General features: G+C 43.0%; 1 protein-coding gene across 1 annotated transcript in view; it reads left to right on the top strand.

Moving 5' to 3' along the window:
- Positions 1–2,903: 2,903 nt before the first annotated feature.
- LOC123511007 overlaps positions 2,904–7,152 on the top strand; it is a 44,342-nt gene continuing 40,093 nt past the window's right edge. The window contains 2 exon segments of the mRNA XM_045266631.1: positions 2,904–3,213; positions 4,642–5,055. The gene's annotated coding sequence lies outside the window, so the exon portion shown is untranslated.

The following is a 7,152-nucleotide window of genomic DNA, read 5'->3' as shown; positions in this document are numbered from 1 at the left end:
CGCGGACACTACCTGATGGCAAAGGTCACTAAAGGCGAAGAGAGCGAAGAAGAAAGGTCACACTGTAAAGGAGTGAGGTAGGAGGGCGGTAGGGGCCGTGGAGGAGAAGGAAGGTGGGAGGGAAGGAGAGATATAGGAAAACGTGAGGTCTTAGCCAGAGTGAGTGGGAAGGGAAGTAAAAGATGAAGTGGATTAAAAGTCGAATGAATGAAAGGAAAGAAAAATGGATAAAGCAAAGGTGTGGATGGAATATAGTGAACGAGGGAAGAGGAAGGAGGGTAAAAAGTACAAAGAATTAAAATAACCTTAAAAGAAAAGGAGGAAAGGTAAAAGTATCTATCTGCGAAAAAGAGAAATAAAAGAAATAAAAAGGAAAGCGAAAAATATATAGGAAACAGAAAAGGCAGACGGAAACGTAGAGGAAACAAAAAAAATTGAGTGAAATGAAAGCGAATAATAGAGAGAGAGAAGATTTAAAGGAACAGATGGAAAAAAGATACAGATAGAGATAAGGGAAAGAAATATTTGTAAGAGTGAAAGCCTGCACTAACTATACAATAATGACAATAATAATTTCTACAGTATTCCAAGCAAGATTCTTAAACAAGTCTCTGCATTTCACTTACTTCAGCCTCAATAAAACAAAAACAACGAAGAAATGGGAAGAAAAGTTTATAATTGTAAAACGATAGGAGAGAGAGAGAGAGAGAGAGAGAGAGAGAGAGAGAGAGAGAGAGAGAGAGAGAGAGAGAGAGACCCGCTGAACAAGGCCGTTTTTACGCTCTTTTTATTCCATTCAGCTCTGGGCTCCGGCGCGGCGGAACACAACTGTCAAGCCCCAACACCTCTAATCCGGAGGCCCTCGGTTGAGTGAGGCGGGGTGCGGGGCGGATATGGAGGTGATGTTGAGTGTGAAGATTGGGGCTATGGATGTACTCCACGAGGGGTTCCTGTGGTGTGTGCTAGCAAGGTAAGAGTGGATTTGTAAGGCAATGAATCTAGAAAGGAGGAGAAATCTAGTGTGTGGGGTCTGGATGTGACTTTCTGTGTCTTTGTGTGTGTCTAGTTTTACGTGTGGGTTTGTGAAGATGGGGTTTGTGAGAGAATGGATTTGGAAAGTGTGAGAAATTTAGTATGTGATGTTCGAGTGTGGCTTTTTGTCTCTCTGTGTCTCTAGCTTCACGTGTTGGTTTGTGGAGGTGTGGCTTTGTGAGGAAATTAATCTAGAAAGGGAAGAGAATTTTAGTGTATGGGTTTGGATGTGGCTTTTTGTTTCTTTGTGTCTTCCTGGTTTTACGTGTTGGTTTCTGAAGATGTGGCTTTGTAAGGGAACGAAGTAGAAAGGGAGATAAATTTATTGTGAGGTGTGAGTGTGGCTTTCAGTGTCTCTGTGTCTGGTTTTACGTGTGGTTCTGTAAGGGAATGAATGGAAAAGAGGGTAGATGTTGAGTGTGTGGGTTATATGTGTGGACTTATGTTTTTTGTGGAAGAATAGTGCATGGGTGTGGGTGAGTGGACAGGTTTCCTTTGGTAGTGAAATATAATCTTATGATAGATGTGGGTGTGGGTGCTATTTGGATGAAGCTACATAGTGTTCTAATGGATTTCTGTATTAAAGGATGGATAAATGGTGGATCGGTTCAGTCTGGTAATGTAGAGTGCTTACTTGATGCAGAGTTACGTTGTTAAATGTTAAAGTGGATGAGTTACGCAATGTAGTGAGTGGATGAACGTGGATAGAAGATAAAGAATGAAGTAGTTGGCTGTAGCGCTGTAGTGAATGTATAATGAACAGTGATGTATATTTAGCATGTGGATAATACTATGTTATAATGACAGTAGCGGTTGTAGGAGAGAAGACTGGATAGCTTAGTGAAGGGCAGGAATATACAATGGGGAAGCAGCGGAACAATACGTGGATTATGCGTGGATGTTATGTAACGTGCGGGAGACACAAATGTTGGGTGAAGATGGATTATAATACAGATTAATGTGAGCAGCAGATATGAATGCCAGTAATAAATCCGAGTATTACAAAGACATAAACAATACAACACACCTGATAAATGCTCACTGCCGCCTGACGCAACGCAAACACAAAAGGTAATACAAAAAGCCACATGGAAAACACCACAACAATAGCACAACACAAAACAAAACAAAACAAAACACACTAGTATCACAAACCACGCACACACACAAACACAGTACAAAAATAAATGGCGAAATAAAAAAAAAAGCGGATCTCTAAACAAGACAGGTGTGGCGAGATCAATCAGGCGGCAGGTGTGTACAGGTATGAGGGGCTCAGGTGAGTGTGAGGGGCTGAGGAGACGCGGATGCCGAGGAGGGAGGCGGCTAATATTACCTCGGCGTGATAAATGATGAAGACAAAGGTGATGCTGAGAAACGACTCATGCTTACGACCCAGAGAGAGAGAGAGAGAGAGAGAGAGAGAGAGAGAGAGCATATCCTGGATGTTTAATGGTGTAAATCACAGAGCAAGCGACGGATGTGACACAAAGAGATATGGAGCAAATGAGAGAGAGATACAGAGAGAGGAAGAGGAGATAGAGAGCAAAGATAAATAAGGTGGTGTAAGAGTAGTAATAGGATGCCACCGTAAATAAAAACAATGCATGATAGAGAGCGGGAGCGGGCAGTGGCGGTGGATGTGGTAGCGGCGGTGGAGGAGGAAGAAGAGGAGGTAGCGGTGGTGGTGGAGGGAGGTGGCCGAACACGCAGGCGCGGCCGAGGGTCTGGGCGGGCTTGGGTCTGGGCTGCAGTAGTGAGGCTGTGACGCGAGGTGCTGGGAGTCGGTGGCGGACGTCGCTGTTGTTGTCGCCGCTGCTGCCGCCACCCCGACACTAAAACGCTGGGTAGTGATTTCAGCGCCGTGTCCCATAAACCCCGCAATATCCCACTGGTGCTCCTCCCGCCCCGCCACGCGTCTCGCTTCTCCCTTAGTGCTTCACAAGTGGAGGAAAAAATTAAGGATATCCTGTGGCATGTTTCAGCGGGCGGCGAAACGAGACTGATAACCTTTTGACGTCTTACCTAGTGTGAAAAGTGTCCCCGGCGCGGAGGACGGAGTGCGGCGAGGCAAGGGAGGCTGGCCCGAGCTACAGCCGCCGTGACCTCCTCGTCGGGTGGGCGCCTCAGGGTTGTGAGGGAGAGGAAGTTTGGGTGACATATGGTCCTCATTCAGCGCTCGTAAGTGTGTGTTGTGTGCAATTACGCTCACACAAATCAAGCCTTTCCTTTGCCGCCGCTATTTATAAGATCACCAAGTACGAGGCTAAGTGTAAGTTGACTTTTTAAAACACCAATTCGTACCCAAAACACGTTAACTGATATTTACTTAGCACACAGTAAGCCTAACACCAACACCAACAAGCACACATACACACACACTCACATAAAATTCTGGAAGGCATTAAACTACACGTGTTATTAGATTAAAAAACATTACACGCACAGAGAGACATTAAGGACAGAGTTGCTACACCACCTTCCCTCTCCCTGCCTCTCTGCCCCCTCCCTCCCTCCCTCCCACCCCCCGAAAACTCCAGCATCAAACTTGGCGAGGGGAAAACAAAACAAGGCAACACAACACGGGGTCGGGGCGGAGTGTCGGGGCGCAGCGCTGCATCACCCGAGGAGAGTTACGTTCTAGTTGACCAATCAGCGACGGCGAAGCGAGTACATATTTTTTCCCTGACGAGTGACCGGTGGGGCTTCCGTTGTGCTCTGACCCGGGGGGGGGGAGGGGTTAGCGGGCCGGAAAAGTGTGGGGTCGACTTGAATGCAACTCCGCTGGACGTTCACAGACGCACAATGGAAGGGAAATTATCCTATTAGGGGCAGGGATGCGAGGAGGTGCCGCGAGATGGAGCCTCGTGATAGTGCTGCAGAATGAGCCTCCCGTCACACCAACACAAGGAATAGCAATAACAACTCTGCCTTTATTTATTCAAGAGGGTGAGCTTCTTGTCGCACAGGAAGCAACAATAACGCTAACAATCTTGCACTAGACACGTAAAAATATTAAGTTTTTATCATCACGGAGGAAGGAATAAAGTCAGGTTTGCGATAAATGTACATCAGATTCATTTTTCTCTCCATTTTGGGAACATGAACAAGATTACATATGAATAATTTATATAAAAAACTGAATAACGGATTGGAGAGAAAGATACACGCGCTAACATACATGAATAACTTTCCTTGCCGCTTCTTTTATGTCTGCTCTGAAACCTCAAAAAATGGTATGAAAATAACAATAACAAATATGCATCAATTGAAAAGAGGAATGAACAACAAACAGGAAAGCAAGACACGTATCCCAGCACTTAATTTACTAGTATTTTCTTTGGTATTCATGAGGAAAAGGGCTAAAAATAAAGAGAAGATATATGAATCAACAAATAAATAAATAAAAATTACATTAAACGAACTGGACAGAAAGGTAAACACGCACTCAATTTAATCGCACTTTATTCACTTCACTTCTAGCCGCCACGCACTCGATAAAGACAACAAAATAGATAGAAGAATAAGTTACACGCACCAGCACTTAAGGTAATCGCGTTTAATTCCCGTATTTTTTAGTAAACCCTCTATTTCCATCCCAATGTTCAGAGCGTCAAGGATTATCTCCCCACCAAAGACACACAACATGACTCAACTTGACTACAAAACAGAGAAAGAAAGTTAAAGAGAACAAGGAAATAGACAAAAAAAGACGATAAATAAGAGAAACACCAAAACGGAGAAACTTAAAGTGAAGATGTGATTGAAAGAACAACAAATAAAAGAGAAAAACACACCAATACAGGAACAAATAACTGCACCAAGTGAGAATAGAAAGAAAAATGTATTAAACGCATGAAGGTCTTGCCATTTCAAAGGAGAGACTGAAAATAAACAACACAGGTAGAGAGAGTGATTACACCTGGGTTACCTGAGAGCTGCAGTACAGGTGTGTGGACCGTCACCTCTCGTCCCTCACCTGCCAGCCAACGAGACACACCACCACCCATCATTACATCTATTGTGAGTATTTTTTCTTGTTGAGATAATCTGAGTGTCTTTTCTGATGGATAGAGAAATAGGTAGATAGGCAGATCGGTATATAGATAAGCAGGTAGACTGTATAGTATAAGTGGCTCAAAAAAACTAGATACTTAGATAAATACTAAATAAAGTAAATTGGGGACGAATAACTAGATAGATAGATTGAGAGAGAGAGAGAGAGAGAGAGAGAGAGAGAGAGAGAGAGAGAGAGAGAGAGAGAGAGAGAGAGAGAGAGAGAGAGAGAGAGAGAGAGAGAGAGAGAGAGAGAGAGAGAGAGAGAGAGAGAGAGAGAGAGAGAGAGAGAGAGAGAGAGAGAGAGAGAGAGAGAGAGAGAGAGAGAGAGAGAGAGAGAGAGAGAGAGAGAGAGAGAGAGAGAGAGAGAGAGAGAGAGAGAGAGAGAGAGAGAGAGAGAGAGAGAGAGAGAGAGAGAGAGAGAGAGAGAGAGAGAGAGAGAGAGAGAGAGAGAGAGAATATACACATAAACACACATGGAACACAAATAGGTACATTATCAAATAAACACACACACACACACACACACACACACACACACACACACACACACACACTCACTAGTAACCTCCAATTAATCATGACCAATGGAGGCGAGCACTTACACAGAATAATGGCAGCGTAAATATGACCAATGAAATACATTTACCTATAGTGTAAATTAGCATCGATGCCTCGCTTGATTGACTCCCGCTCATAGACAAAACTGGCAATAACGGAGCGTGCCTGCTAAACGATCCTACGCTGATACAGAAAAACGACGTGGGAATTGAAAAAAAAAGCGACCGTCACATTTTTTTTTCCTATATCGGGATTTTCTGCGTTATCAGTAATAAGGGAAGCGCAATACGAGAATGTGATGCTGGTTTTGTATTTCTAGTTGATATATTTTTATTAGAGATTTTTTTGTGTGTTATGTAGGTGTGTTATTGTATTTCCGATAGTGTGTGTGTAGAGAGAGAGAGAGAGAGAGAGAGAGAGAGAGAGAGAGAGAGAGAGAGAGAGAGAGAGAGAGAGAGAGAGAGAGAGAGAGAGAGAGAGAGAGAGAGAGAGAGAGAGAGATTGAACGTTAGGGATAAAGATTTATTGTATTCATTATTTTCATTATATTTCTTCTCATATTGATTCATTATATTCATTCATTGTTTACTGTATTAAATATCAAACTTCATTGCTATATCCATTACTGTATCCATCATTGTATCCACTCATTGTATCCATCTACGCAATCATATTTGTTTTCATCTTAGCATCATTGGATTCATCCTATCCATGACTGGTTTCATTAACCTTTTATTCACTCACTTATTGCATCTATAATTACACTCACATTATTCATCATTGTATTCACCCGCTATATAAATTCACTATATTCATTGTACCCATTTTATCATTACATTCATCATTACACTTACTATTGTATTCATTAAAGGCCATCACTGTATTTATTCACTGTATCCACATCACCATAACCATAATATTTCGTTACTGTATTTCTATCCCATTATCACTATACTCATTATAATCAGCAATCATAATTCATTTACTGCATTCACCACCACAGCATCTACTAGTTCGTCCATCACTGCACTGGCGACACGTGGCAGCACTGCGCGGCGGTCACTGCAGTGTTCCCTCGCCGCAACACACAGGCATTAAAACCGAAAGAACATAAAAAGGACTGAGAGTGTGGAAACATCGGTACGGGTGCGGGGGCCGGAGCGGGGAGCAGTTTATATCCTAAAAAAAGAGAAAGAAACGGGGATTCCACAATGTAGTCAAGGGTGAGTGTGTGAGTGTGTGTGTGAGTGTGAGAAAAGGTTTGCACAGGTACTGGAAAAATGTTTGAACGAACGCCATGATGCAAACCCTTTCAGTTTTTTTATTTCTTGATAGTGAAAACCTCCCTGCTATTGCGTTGCCTACGGGAAGAAGCCGTTTTTTCTGCTGCCTCGTGTAAAGTGACGTCCATTTAACTGCAATACGTGCCAGGCTGGAAACAACAATACACTGGTAACTTCTTGCATCTCTGAACCGTGGAAGGGAGACATTTTTATATTCCTG

The sequence above is a fragment of the Portunus trituberculatus genome, chromosome 30, assembly GCF_017591435.1.
Source record: "Portunus trituberculatus isolate SZX2019 chromosome 30, ASM1759143v1, whole genome shotgun sequence".
Taxonomy (NCBI): domain Eukaryota; kingdom Metazoa; phylum Arthropoda; class Malacostraca; order Decapoda; family Portunidae; genus Portunus; species Portunus trituberculatus.
The sequence above is the reverse complement of the archived record's forward strand: the minus strand, read 5'-3'. Positions and strand labels throughout refer to the sequence as shown.